General features: G+C 51.8%; 1 protein-coding gene across 1 annotated transcript in view; it reads right to left on the bottom strand.

Moving 5' to 3' along the window:
- The window catches only part of LOC142246243 (dehydrogenase/reductase SDR family member 4-like), a 107,670-nt gene extending 102,241 nt beyond the window's left edge, over positions 1-5,429 (bottom strand). The window contains exon 1 of the mRNA XM_075319288.1: positions 5,406-5,429. The gene's annotated coding sequence lies outside the window, so the exon portion shown is untranslated. The remainder of the gene's footprint in view (positions 1-5,405) is intronic.
- Between the last annotated feature and the right edge of the window lie 9,412 nt (positions 5,430-14,841).

Genomic DNA, 14,841 nt, shown 5'->3' with positions numbered 1-14,841 from the left:
TTACTATAAGGATACACAGGGAGGGCATTATTACTCCAGGAGGCTATATTACTATAAGGATGCACAGGGAGGGCATTATTACTCCAGGAGGCTATATTACTATAAGGATGCACAGGGAGGGCATTATTACTCCATGAGGCTATATTACTATAAGGATGCACAGGGAGGACATTATTACTCCAGGAGGCTATATTACTATAAGGATGCACAGGGAGGACATTATTACTCCAGGAGGCTATATTACTATAAGGATACACAGGGAGGGCATTATTACTCCAGGAGGCTATATTACTATAAGGATGCACAGGGAGGGCATTATTACTCCAGGAGGCTATATTACTATAAGGATGCACAGGGAGGGCATTATTACTCCAGGAGGCTATATTACTATAAGGATGCACAGGGAGGGCATTATTACTCCAGGAGGCTATATTACTATAAGGATGCACAGGGAGGACATTATTACTCCAGGAGGCTATATTACTATAAGGATGCACAGGGAGGACATTATTACTCCAGGAGGCTATATTACTATAAGGATGCACAGGGAGGGCATTATTACTCCAGGAGGCTACATTACTATAAGGATGCACAGGGAGGGCATTATTACTCCAGGAGGCTATATTACTATAAGGATGCAGATGGAGGGCATTATTACTCCAGGAGGCTATATTACTATAAGGATATGTCGCGCCCCAGGGCAGCCGAGCTGCTGGGATCCGGGCAATCCGTAGCTTGAGGGGTTACGGACCCGGGGGCACCGTCGAACAGTTTTAAATGAAAAAAAAAACTAAATATAAAGTCCGACTACGCCACTCGCGGTTTGCGGCCAGGGATAGTAGGGCCGCCACTGCGGGTTCCCACTGGGGATAATGGATGGGGGCAGCATGGATGGTGGAGCCCTCCGAGAGCAAGGCTTTTCCCCAGGGGTAGGTGAAGGGTTAACACATGGAGGCGCGCAGCAATGAAGCAGTCCAGACAAAGAGGGCAGTTTGATTTTGAGGTTTTTACTCACTGGATTCATGCCCTGGGGACGTACTGATACCAGGTGCGCCCGTGTCCCTGATGGCTGTGCCTACCACCCTGATGCCACTCTCCACCTTTGCACTCTGGTGTATGTGGGTCCTCCCTTGCGTGGAGCACTTGGAGGTCCTCCTGGTGTCAGGGTCCTGCCGCAGGCAGTTTGGACTATTTAAGGGAATATGTCCCGGTCCCCTCTTTGCTGCTGATGCCTCGGACGTTAGTGGTGGCAGATGAGTCCTGAAAACCCACCCGCCTGGCAGAGTTAACAGATGGCTTGAAGTCCTGGTCTGTTCTGGGATCTGCAATCCATGCGTGTAAAGTACTGTGAGCCCTGGATGTCCACCCCACAGGATCCATCTGTCCTTGGAGCTTGCTCTCTCACTCTCCATCTACTTTTCTCCTCTGAGTGGCTTTTCTTTCTACTTAGGTCTTTGCGGATTCTTTACTACTTTCAATGTGTTTTAAGAGTCTGTGGTCTGTCTTGACACCTTTTTTACTACTCCTCTCCTCAACTCACAACCTTCCTCTTTCACTTCCTTTTTCCGACTGCTCCCACACTCTTCTGACTGTCCCACTGTCTACCCACACTCCCCTGGTCACTTTCTCCTCCCCCAGATCTGGTCTCTTCCTCCCAGTTGGCTGCCTGTTACCTAACAGTGCCCAGTGCTGTCATCTGGCTAGGTGAGGCTCCCAGCCGGATACAGTGAGTTTAAATGTCCTGGTGTGCTAGTGTGTGTAGTGACTGGCACAGTCATGTAGGACCAGAGCTGTTACCTTATTGTTACCTTACTTTTGTGACACATGGTTACCGCAGGGGCGTCACAGATTCAAAGGGAGGGCATTATTAATCCAGGAGGCTATATGACTACACTGTGTGCAGAATTATTAGGCAAATGAGTATTTTGATCACATAATCATTTTTATACATGTTGTCCTACTCCAAGCTGTATAGGCTTGAGAGCCAACTACCAATTAAGTAAATCAGGTGATGTGCATCTCTGTAATGAGGAAGGGTGTGGTGTAATGACATCAACACCCTATATAAGGTGTGCTTAATTATTAGGTAACTTCCTTTCCTTTGGCAAAATGGGTCAGAAGACAGATTTGATGGGCTCTGAAAAGTCCAAAATTGTGAGATGTCTTGTAGAGGGATGCAACAGTCTTGAAATTGCCAAACGTTTGAAGCGTGATCACCGAACAATCAAGCGTTTCATGGTAAATAGCCAACAGAGTCGCAAGAAGCGTGTTGGACAAAAATGGTGCAAAATACCTGCCCATGAATTGAGGAAAATCAAGCGTGAAGCTGCCAAGATGCCATTTGCCACCAGTTTGGCCATATTTCAGAGCTGCAATGTTACTGGAGTATCAAAAAGCACAAGGTGTGCTATACTCAGCAGGGACATGGCCAAGGTAAGGAAGGCTGAAAAATGACCACCTTTGAACAAGAAACATAAAATAAAACGTCAAGACTGGGCCAAGAAACATCTTATGACTGATTTTTCAAAGGTTTTATGGAGTGATGAAATGAGTGACTCTTAATGGGCCAGATGGATGGGCCAGAGGCTGGATCAGTAAAGGGCAGAGAGCTCCACTCCGACTCAGACGCCAGCAAGGTGGAGGTGGGGTACTGGTATGGGCTGGTATCATCAAAGATGAACTTGTTGGACCTGTTCGGGTTGAGGATGGAGTGAAGATCAACTCCCAGACCTACTGCCAGTTTGTGGAAGACAGCTTCTTCAAGCAGTGGTACAAGAAGAAGTCGGAATCGTTCAAGAAAAACATTATTTTCATGCAGGACAATACTGCATCACATGCATCCAACTACTTCCCAGCATGGCTAGCCAGTAAAGGTCTAAAAGATGAAAAAATAATGACATGGCCACCTTGTTCACCTGATCTGAACCCCATAGAGAACCTGTGGTCCCTCATAAAATGTAAGAGCTACAGGGAGGGAAAACAGTACACCTCTCGGAACAGTGTCTGGGAGGCTGTGGTGGCTGCTGCACGCAATGTTGATCATAAACAAATCAAGCAACTGACAATCTATGAATCGTAGGCTGTTGAGTATCATCATAAAGAAAGGTGACTATATTGGTCACTAATTTTTGGGTTTTTTTTGGAAGCCCCGAGAAGCTGAGGTTTTGGTGAATAGGTTACTAGACCCAGACCTGCAGCCCATACCCTTTTATAGGAAATTGTGTCAAATACAGAAAACACATTCTGTCACATATGAGGATTTGTATGGGCTCTCACAGTTTAACGCAGGAGATTCCTTCTGGCCAGTAATGGAACTGAGTTTGCAGCTAGAGTACGGGCCAACCCAGGAGTATTTGCAAACCTGTGAGTCAGGGGTACAGTTCTGAAGGTGGCTACATGAGTGGGCAAAGGAGAGACTGATGCACCTGTCTGTCTCATTGCAGGACATGGTCTAAGAAAAAGAAGAAAAAGGAGAATAGATAGAACTTTTCTATCACCAACTCAACAAAATGTTTGTAGATCTAGGATTCAGTCATAGAAAGAAAGCCCACGTACAAAGTTGGCTACAATTCTTTGTCTCAGATCTTCAAGAGCCCATATGTAAGTGTGACGCCACTAGACTATCAGGTCGTCACAGGGTTTTGCACAATCTACCCTCCCGTGCAGTATCCACCTCCTTCTTGGTTATAGGTCTGTGATGCCCTGGCAAAAACAGGTTGTCACAGAGCCCGCACAAATCCACCAAAGTGCAGGCCATTCTCCTCCTTGGCACCAGCACAGTCCCCATACAGATATACACCAGCCAATCAAGCCCTACTCACCCCCTCCCCAGGAAAATGGGAGGGATCAAGAAGAGCTTAGGAAGTTCCAGTTTGAGCTGTAGTCAGTGAAGAGCTGACAGGTGGGAGTTGGAGCTCCCTGGAGAGGTTGGTAGTTGGGGTTGAAGCCCTGGACTACCGGACTAGGTGGCAGTGAGGGCCACAGGCACGGAGATCTGGTCGCGGGGAACCTGAGGCCGACCGGGGCAGGGTTGTAACCCGCCGATGCTGAGAGAGGGGATCCGGTCCGGAGGCCGTTCAAGCGGACTAGTCCAGACAAGAAAGAGACAGAGAGTGTGGAAGAAAGGGCACCTGGCTGTATATCTGGGTGTGGGACCCGAAGACACCCGCCAAAGGTGACCGGCCATTGGCAATTTGGTTTACAATACAGACTGTGTGTGGTTACTGACCGTCCAAATCAACAGCAGCTCATCCAGCACCATGACAACCGAACTGTGAGTTTCCTACTCCCTGCAACCTCTCACAATACCCTGGGCCTCGGGACTACACCTCCCCTACCCGTGGAGGGGATCCCACCTTGCTGCCCCGCTCCATCAGCCCTGGGCACCCACATACAAGGCAGCGGCGGTGTCACCATCCCTCACCGCAACCCACGGGTGGCGTCACCGACAGACTCTATCCCATGTAAATAACCCCTTTTCACTCGTGGATGATGGATGGCTGCGCGAGCCCCGGATCCGGCTGCCACTCGAGCCACAGCCACCGACCGGATCTGAGTGCCTCGAGCGGCCCCCTGGTTGTGATCCGTCCTCCGCCCGCGACAGGTCCCCAACTATATGGTGTTGCCTACATCAGCTAATCAAAATCCTAGGTACACTCTGCACCACACCCACCAAACACACCAGTGGACGGCTTGAGTGCAATAGGGTCGCCTGGGGGGTTGGAGAGGGGAGGTCAGGAGTGTCAGGAGTAGGGAGTTGTAGTTTTGAAGTGAAAAAGAGAGGAGGTCAGGAGCAGGGCTCCTAGGAAGCTATCTAGGTGGCAGACGGTGGTCTGGGCCTAGAGGAGCTGGACCCCCGGTACGGGACCCGAACTCCGCTCCACTCAGCGGCAGTGGTATCCAGAACTTTGGTTTATCCAGTTGTCGGTGTCAGCTTAATGGCTGAGTGAGTACGCAAATGACCCCATTGCATTCAACGGCACTCCCCTACCATCACCGAGGCCCGGGGTATTCCCCCTACCCGTGAAGGGTCACAACACCTGGCTGCCCCATTCCATCATCCCCGGGTACTCCCAACAGTAGCGGTGGTAATTACCACATACCCTGGGTGGTGTCACGAACTCTGATAAATCCCCCTGTAAATACCCCCTTCATTTGAGTGGCCGGGCCGGGTCCGGAGACCCCTCGAGCCACCACGGATCCAGATTCGAGCAGCTCGGCTGCTGGCACGGGGGCGGCACATAAGCAGTTACAGCTGACTCCTGAAAAAAGGATAAAGACACCCTTTTCCAGGTGGCTTGAGGTGTAGAAATGAATCTGGCATTGTCCAAAACCACCCCACTTACAAACGTCCTGCTGGCACAATCCTCTGGAGTGGAGCAAAACCACCAAAAGCCCAAACTTACCTGTTACAAGTGCGGGAAAATAGGACAGATAACAGATCAGCTTCTCAGTACAGTGATATGCAGGGACCTGCATCTCATGATCTGCCCCCCTCCACCTCCTCCTCCGCAATAGGATATTGGCAACCAGGATCCACATATGACCTGCATCCTGCTAAATAACACAACACCTAAGTCAGTGATGTGCCGAAAATAATCTACCTTTATTTGACTTCTTTTTTTTTCGAGCACCCAATTTTTCGAGTGAGCAGACATTACTCTCTAATTTAACAACACCTAAGTAAGCCAGCGGCCCTACTCCTACAGTACAAGTGGAAGTGGAAGGGAAAATTATTCCTTTCTTGGTGGATACCGGTGGAGCCAGAAGTGTAATTAGGTTTGGTGATTTACCAGACGCAGACTGTCTTACGAATACAGTGGTTCCATGTGTAGGAATTGATGGAATCACCTGGCATACCCCTATGACAAGCCCACTAAAACCTCAGTCAACAACCTACAATATGCCTTCACAGCTAGTGGTGTCCACAACCTCCCCAGTCATCTTTTCACACATGAGGGCCAGCAATACACATGGACTGTGATGCCTCAAGGTGCCCAGAACAGATGACTTCTGTGCTCAGACACTTTGGGAGAAGCCCAACACAACTTGTTTGCATTTCTATAGTTCTTAACACACAATGGCCTCAAATGAGAAGCTTCAGTTCTGTCTGAACTGAGTCATGTTCTTAGGAATCTGTATATCCCATGAGACAAAATACCTCACTGAAAGATAGGAAGTCAACATTGGAGAAGATGTCTTTGTGCCGCCCCTGCAGCGGTCGAACTGCTCGGATCCAGGGTCTGCTGTGGCTCGAGGGTCTCCGAACACGGGGCTTATGGACACTTCAAATGAAAAGGGGGTATTTACAGGGGATAAGCGTTTGTGACGCCACCTGTGGTTCGCGGTAAGGGGAGTACTGCCGCTGCCGATGGGAGATGGAGTACTCACTCAGTCAGTGTTGGTAGTGATGTGACCGCAAAGCAGACTCTGACACAAAGGTAAACCAAGTCTCTGGGTGCCACTGCCACTTCAGGGGAGCCCGTCCAGGAATCCGCTCCCTTTCATATTGCTGATGGCCTGTACCGTGCCTCCATGCACTGTATTTTAGATGTTCTGAGTGACCCCTATGCTTGAAGCTGTCAGGGTCCGGCTCTCCACTGTTAAGTAGGGAAGCTGTGATCTCGATGGCTGACAATTGGGATTTCAGTGGGCCGCATAAGCTGGAAAGCCCTATCCCCCTCGTTGTGTTGATGCTTTCGATCTCTGAGCTCTTGGGGAAAGTCCATAAAGATACTATCCTCCACAGGTTAATTATCAGGTTGCATGAAGCTACTTCCTGATCTAGGGTCCAGTACCTCACCGTGCTTGGTACCGGTTTGGTTACTAGGTACTCTGGTGCCAACCGTTCCCCAAAACTAAGCCTGGCACCTTTCTCCAATACCCTGCGACTGGGTCTCCAACTCATTCAGTCCCAGACCACCATCTGCGACCTAGCCAACGTCTCCCAGGGAGCTCCAACTCCCCCTAGCTCCTCACTCTCTGAGGGCTACCACTCAACTGACTCTGCCCCTCCCACCAGTCTGTCTGACCCCTAGGCGGATGGTCCTGTTTCAGCTAGACCACCCACTGGTGTACCTGACAGGGTGTGGTGTGAGGTGTAACTAGGATTTGCATACTGATGGAGTAATACCAAAAGTTAGGATCCCAGAACCATGAGGGGTTGAGTCCTGCACCAGACAAGAAAGACATGCAGGACCCGGTGACACCCTGACTAGTTCAGGGGTGTCACATTTTTGCCTCAGAATCCTACCCAGCTGCAGTCATTTCCTGGACTTGTATCATACTGCTGTCCCTGGATTCTTGATGCTTCAGTGCACATGCACCCTCTGTATGACTGCCTTAAAGATACCCCAATCTGCCTAACTCAAGAAGCGGTTGATGGGTTCTACACCCTTAAGAGTATCATCACGTCATTCCCAGCGCTGGGCCTGCCTGACTACCAGAAACCATTCCATCTGCTTGTAATGGAAAAAGCAGGACATGCAACCAGTGTCCTTACACAAACACACAGAGGCAGACAGCGACCTACCGGCTACTACTCAGCTAGACTGGATCCGGTCACACAAGGAGCACTAAACCAGGTTGAGAGCTGTGTTTGCCATCCAACTGTTGTTGGGTAAAACCTCTAACATTATCCTAGGACACCAGCTGAAGGTCAAGGCTCCACATGACATTACTGCCATTCTTGCACAGACACAGCCAAAGCACCTATCTGCCGCCTGACACGTGTGGCTACAGTGTTCTCTACTGCTCCCTAACAACGTCACAATCTCCTGGTGTGCTTTCCTTGACCCTACTACACTCCTCCCTTTTTCAAGGTGGGAATGTCCCACCTCTGACACATTCATGGAAGAGGTAGTCAACTCTGGCATAGCCCTACACGATCGCCTCGCTCTTCGGATGCACCATTGGAAAACCCTGACTTAACCCTCTTTGTGGATAGATCTAGATATGCAGATTAAGAAGGACGGTTCCATACGGGTATTGATGTGGTAACAGAAGATACTATGTAGATGGCACGGCTGCTACCTGCATCCCTGTCTGCCCAAGACGATGCAAGATGGCCACGCAGAAAACAGCCAACATCCACTCTGTATGGAAGGCAAGAGACTTCATCACTGCCAATGGAACTCCTGTACGCCACCTTGAGACCATAGAAAAACTGATGGAATCTTTGCTATTGATAGACAGAGTCACTGTGATCAAAGTCAAGGCCCATGACTCGCCCACCCCAGGGCTTTGGGACACCCGGTGCCGGGCCGGACTAGTCCGGTGGTGGTCAGTGGTGGCTGGGCCCGGCTCCGTGGCCCTGGTGGGTGTCAGTTGAATATGTGGCTTGCTTATTAATGGTTGTGTTCGTGACGCCACCTGTGGTATGCGGCTATTAAGCCGCCGCTGCTGTGTGAGGCCTCCGGGATGGTGTTATGGCAGCAATGGTACTACTACTCCCCACAGGTGGAGCAATGCCCCGGGGCACAGTTGGTGCTTGTGAATGTCTATGCAGCTGAAATAACAGAGACCACTTCAAGGGTGCAGTTCAAGTTCTTTACTCACACTTCTTGTCACAGCTGTAGGGACCCTTGGACTGCTGGGACCACTGTCAGTGACCTCCGCCGTTTCTGGGTGATTCTGAGAGTGAAAGCCGGTACCCTTCTCTTAGTGTCTCTTTCTTCTGCTGTCTTCCTTAGCCTTGCCTTTGTTAGGATGGACCTGGCTTGGCCTCCACTACAGCCTCCAGGCTGGGGGGTCACCTGTCGGCTGATTACCCCTTTTCTGGAAGTCTGCTATGGGTTCTGGCCCTGGGAGTCTACAACCTTCCCTGGGCCTCGGTTTTTACTGTTTGGAGATGATTTTGCACTCCTCCAGTCTCTAGGGACCGTCCCCTGTCGCAGCTTGATCCCTCCACCGATGTTATTGTGGAACAGGCCACCGTAGCCTACAACTACCCGTGGCGCCTCTAGGACCTCTCTGTGGTACCTCTAGGACTGCTCGTGGTACCTCCAGGACTACCCGTGGCCCTGCGACTCCTTCTGTCTCCTACGTGGTGTCACCTGGACCTCTGGGTCCCAGGATCTTCACCAGGAAGCGTCTCCTTCTGTTTCTCTGCTCCTGTCTGACTTGGAGCTTTCTTTCCTTCTTTCTTGTCTTTCTTTTCTCCTCCTTGCCTGCCTCCGGCAGGCCTCCTCCTCCCTCCTTTCTCTCGTTCTTCTTCTCCAACTACATGCTCACTCTCTCACTCCCTGAGGTAGACTGACTAAACTTGACCTTCCTCTCTGTGTCTGCTCTCAGATGGCTCCTCCCACCTCCCCAGTTGCCCTGTTCTACCCTATAGGAGCAGGGATGGGTCTTATGACCCCTCCCAGCATGCAGCATGGGAGGGTTGTCTGCCACTTTCCCTGGTCCCAGTGTGTTCCTAGCAATGGGTGTAGTGTGGATTTACCAGGGGACCGGAGTTCACTCTCTTCCTCTCCCAGAATGGGCATCACACCGCTGGATGGGGTGCAATGACCTGTGGCGACGGAAGCCTCAGGGGCACCACACTCCCCCACAGCAAATCCCAGCACGTCCTCGGGCTGAAAAACAACAAAAACATGTGGGAGAACTGCAAAACATTTTTGGTATGCAAAACATAAAACAATAAAACATTTCTTCCCTTTATGGGAGGCATAGGTACTTTAACGTTGCAAAACTTCTTATAAAGAAACTATGTGTGCACTTCCAGTTCATTGCACGGTTTGGGCACATCCCCCTTAATTCTGGTAGGGGGCACAACAGGTGCAACTATATACATTTTCGGCTACAACAAGTCCAGTAGCCTGGCAGTTCGTTTCCTTTCAAACAACAATGGGACATAATCAACCAGCCACTAAGTCCAATGGCCTGGTTACTTAAGACACATAAGACATCACAATTACCGGGGCCCACATTCCAGTTCCGTGGCCCGGTACATATAAACATGGGGGTGACATCTTCGAAAAGCATGAGGGGCAGTACAGCAGGAAAGGGTGTCATCTTCGAAAAGAACATTGGGGCAGAACACAAGGGACATCTTCAAAAAGAATGAGGGGCAGACAGGGGCTATTTACAGTTCAGCATCTCTTCTCCTTTACTCACGAGGGTAGATGCGGGGGTCCCACTCCGGCATTGCTCCTGGCAGCAGGTATGCCGACGAGATCATCGTCTGGGTCCCCTGGGCACTGGTCCCTGACCTTCTGCGCTGTTCTGCAGCCTGGATTGGAGTGGGACTGCTTGCCGGCACAATACGGCGTTGCTGCAGAGGGCTGCTCGTTTGCAGAGGGATGTTACTGTGGTCCTTGGGATCTTGTTTTGGCCGTGCTCCCTGCATCACACAAGCCATGGAGATCCGCGTCTGCGTTTCTTGCGTGGCTGTCGCAGGACCTCTGCTCAGTTCTGTGGCCTGGGTCTGCCTTGAGGTAGTGCTGTTGCTAGGGGAGAGGCTGCGTGCTTGCATCGTACGGCGCCACTCTGGCTCCTCTGGGGCCGCTTCTTCCTTTAGGATATGCACATGCAGCGCGTACCACCCACGGTCCCCCATCAGCCGTGTGTACTCTACCACATCTCCCAGCTTCGCATCTCTCCCTGGGTGGCCTCTGGGAAGGTGCTCCTCGATGTCTCTTCGAGCCACAAACACGTCCTTGCCCAGGCCGGGCTCCCTGATGAAGCCCCAGCCACCAGCTTGTCGGAAGTCCACTACTAGGCCCCGTCTCACTGGGCCCTCGGATCCCTTCAGGGCCTTCCTGACCTCTTCTTTGGAGGCCAGATTAGCGGCTTCTCTGGCCCTGCGTTTCTCCTCCCGGAGTTCCCGCTCCCTCTGGTACTCTATCACCAGCCTCCGGCATGTTAAGTCGCTGGCCAGGGGAGTCTCCTTGGGGAGCAGTGGCCGCTGCAGCCCCTTACTTTCAATGGGCGCTGCGTCCCAATTCACTCCCGGGGATGCCATTCCCAGGAGGCTCACAGGGGGACTCGGCAGGGGACCCGCTAGCTGTTCAGGATCCACCCCTCCCCAAGCTCCGTCTGTGGGGGTCTCAGGCAGGCCTCCGGTGCCCCACCGGGTGTCCGCCGGGTAGGCTGGGAAGGCCAGGGGGTCGGTAAAGGGGCTAAGCGGGGGCGCGTGGCAGGACCCTGGGTCCGGACTGGTCGGGGTTTCTGGTTGCTCACCCTGCTTCCGCTCCGCGGCATCCATCCACCGCTCCAGATCCTCCGGTACCCTCGGCGTTTCTTTCTGCCGGTCCGCTTCTACTTCCTTGCTGCTCAGCCTCCGGGCCAGGACTCGCATTTCCTTCCGGAGCAGGTTCAGCTCAGGATCCTCTCTTCCGGTCCCTGGTGCACCTTGCTGCAGCTCCTCCGCCATGCTACCGACTTGGGGAATGCTGACTGGAACACTGCTCGGGTGCTCGACCACGCCACTCGGCTGCACCCTTTCCCTTCTTGGAGGCGGGGCGGAAGGCTGCACTAGCATCTGGCGCCAGACTGGCGCCCAGCCCATCACGACCGGCATCACTCCGTTTGCGATAAGGTACATTTTCTTCATCTGCTGGTCTGGCATTTAGACTCTCTCTGCCAGCCGGCCAGCTTATCTTAGTCGCCACTTCTTCCCCCACCTTCTATGGCGGGCACTGCTTCACGCTCTTTTCTTGGACAAGGGGGCGGGGTTTCTCTTCGCGCCCTTTCTTCTTTCACGCCCCCCTCCTTCCCGCGCTCAGTGGCTTCAATGGCGGCAGTTTTTCACAGTTTAACACAGGCTTCTTCACGATTCTTCAGGCGCACAGTACCCGGTGTGACCGGGCACGAAATCCTGTTCGTGACGCCAAGTTGACTCGCCCACCCCAGGGCTATGGGACACCCGGTGCCGGGCCGGACTAGTCCGGTGGTGGTCAGTGGTGGCTGGGCCCGGCTCCGTGGCCCTGGTGGGTGTCAGTTGAATATGTGGCTTGCTTATTAATGGTTGTGTTCGTGACGCCACCTGTGGTATGCGGCTATTAAGCCGCCGCTGCTGTGTGAGGCCTCCGGGATGGTGTTATGGCAGCAATGGTAGTACTACTCCCCACAGGTGGAGCAATGCCCCGGGGCACAGTTGGTGCTTGTGAATGTCTATGCAGCTGAAATAACAGAGACCACTTCAAGGGTGCAGTTCAAGTTCTTTACTCACACTTCTTGTCACAGCTGTAGGGACCCTTGGACTGCTGGGACCACTGTCAGGGACCTCCGCCGTTTCTGGGTGATTCTGAGAGTGAAAGCCGGTACCCTTCTCTTAGTGTCTCTTTCTTCTGCTGTCTTCCTTAGCCTTGCCTTTGTTAGGATGGACCTGGCTTGGCCTCCACTACAGCCTCCAGGCTGGGGGGTCACCTGTCGGCTGATTACCCCTTTTCTGGAAGTCTGCTATGGGTTCTGGCCCTGGGAGTCTACAACCTTCCCTGGGCCTCGGTTTTTACTGTTTGGAGATGATTTTGCACTCCTCCAGTCTCTAGGGACCGTCCCCTGTCGCAGCTTGATCCCTCCACCGATGTTATTGTGGAACAGGCCACCGTAGCCTACAACTACCCGTGGCGCCTCTAGGACCTCTCTGTGGTACCTCTAGGACTGCTCGTGGTACCTCCAGGACTACCCGTGGCCCTGCGACTCCTTCTGTCTCCTACGTGGTGTCACCTGGACCTCTGGGTCCCAGGATCTTCACCAGGAAGCGTCTCCTTCTGTTTCTCTGCTCCTGTCTGACTTGGAGCTTTCTTTCCTTCTTTCTTGTCTTTCTTTTCTCCTCCTTGCCTGCCTCCGGCAGGCCTCCTCCTCCCTCCTTTCTCTCGTTCTTCTTCTCCAACTACATGCTCACTCTCTCACTCCCTGAGGTAGACTGACTAAACTTGACCTTCCTCTCTGTGTCTGCTCTCAGATGGCTCCTCCCACCTCCCCAGTTGCCCTGTTCTACCCTATAGGAGCAGGGATGGGTCTTATGACCCCTCCCAGCATGCAGCATGGGAGGGTTGTCTGCCACTTTCCCTGGTCCCAGTGTGTTCCTAGCAATGGGTGTAGTGTGGATTTACCAGGGGACCGGAGTTCACTCTCTTCCTCTCCCAGAATGGGCATCACACCGCTGGATGGGGTGCAATGACCTGTGGCGACGGAAGCCTCTTGGGCGCCACACCCACACTGAGGTACCTCAAGGGAAACAGTAGGAAATGTCCTCGCCAACAAAACATCCAAGGAAGCAGAAATGCAACCACTTACCATGGAAACAGTCAATTTGTGCTCCTTAACTGACCCCGACGTGAAGGAAAATGAAACAGATGGACAGTCCTGGGAAAACATGGTCCTGACCATCCAGATGCAAGCCTCAAAAAAAGAAAAAGACAAGTGGATCCAGGATGGGGCTATCCTGAATGAGAAACAGATAGTACTACAGAAAGGAAAACTGGCCTTTCACAGGCTCTCTACCCAATGCTAGCGAGATGGGCCCATGAGGATTCGAATATGCTCTAGTGGTAATAGACAGAGATAATATGCGGTAAAGGGCTCCCAGAGACCATAGAGACCATAGATATAGCAGGCCTTGGGCACCAATTTGGCCTTACACACTCAATACCATCCGCAGAGTAGTGAGAAGGTTGAAAGGTTAAATGGGACATTTAAAGCAAAAATGCTTAAAGAAGTTGTCCGACATAAACGCCTAAGTTTTTTTTAAGCTAATCTATACTGTATTGTCATCTAAAACATCCCTACATATTTTTTTTTTGTTTCCGACTTTTGTTCCTCTTGAATTATCACTTTATTTTCTGCAGCCATGTTATTTACCTGCAGCTCAAGCAAACTTGGCTTTTTCCTGTCCTTGGTTGCCAAACCTCACAGTCAGAGCTACAACCGCCCGGCCACACTGCCCAGCTCTGCCCTCTGCACACGCATTGGCTGTCAGTATTCTGCCCAGCACTCACCTCTAGCAGAGGACAATATGGGCACATTACTACAGAGGACAACATGGGCACATATAATGTAGTGTTGTAACAATTTTTGTGCCCATCCTATAGTAATACCCCCATCCTGTAATAATGTGCCCATCCTGCTCATCGTATAGTGATGTCCCCTTTCCTGGTCCTGCTCTTGTAGCAATGCTCCATCCTGTAGTAAGTAGTGTTCCCTATTGTGCCATTCTTCACACACACAAAAAAACAAAGACAAATTCTCCTCACCTGTTCTCCGTTCCCTCTGTGTCCTTTTTGCTTCTCGCGGGCCCGCTGTCCCCTTGATGATCGCTGCTGGTGAAGGGGGCCGCTGCTGACAGATTCCCGGGCGCTACGCTGGGACTAGCTCTCTATACAGCTTCACCAGTGATCATCTGCTGGTCTCTGATTGGCTGATGGCTTATCATTGCAGTGACTGTAGAGAGCTTGCATCTGCAATATCTATCATCTCATAAAAAGCGCTGACTGCACGGGCCCCCAGCACAGGCAGCGATGGCTGTGGGCCTGTACACCGCAAAACGCATCAGGGGCCGCATGCGGCCTACGGGCAGCGTCTTTGAAACCACTGCACTACGGAATGTGTGGGATGATGAGGGGGAAGGGTGGCGGAGACTCACTGTACCTACCCAGCAGGGCAGCAACATGACGTTGGCTATGATGCCCGTCAACAAGGTCCTGCCCCTGTCGATGTGACATCACAGGAAGCAGCAAAATCCCAGTAGGTCACATGACCACTCTGAGCTGGGGGAGAGGGGTTGACAGCAGCACAGGTAGGTAGTTACTATCTACTTACCTGCCCCAATGTAGCCCAATAGTGAAATGAAAAAAAAAAAAAGCAAAATAAGTCAGATAACCCCTTTAAGGAAGTGCA

Source organism: Anomaloglossus baeobatrachus, chromosome 1 (assembly GCF_048569485.1).
Source record: "Anomaloglossus baeobatrachus isolate aAnoBae1 chromosome 1, aAnoBae1.hap1, whole genome shotgun sequence".
In the NCBI taxonomy this organism is placed as follows: Eukaryota; Metazoa; Chordata; class Amphibia; order Anura; family Aromobatidae; genus Anomaloglossus; species Anomaloglossus baeobatrachus.
The sequence above is the reverse complement of the archived record's forward strand: the minus strand, read 5'-3'. Positions and strand labels throughout refer to the sequence as shown.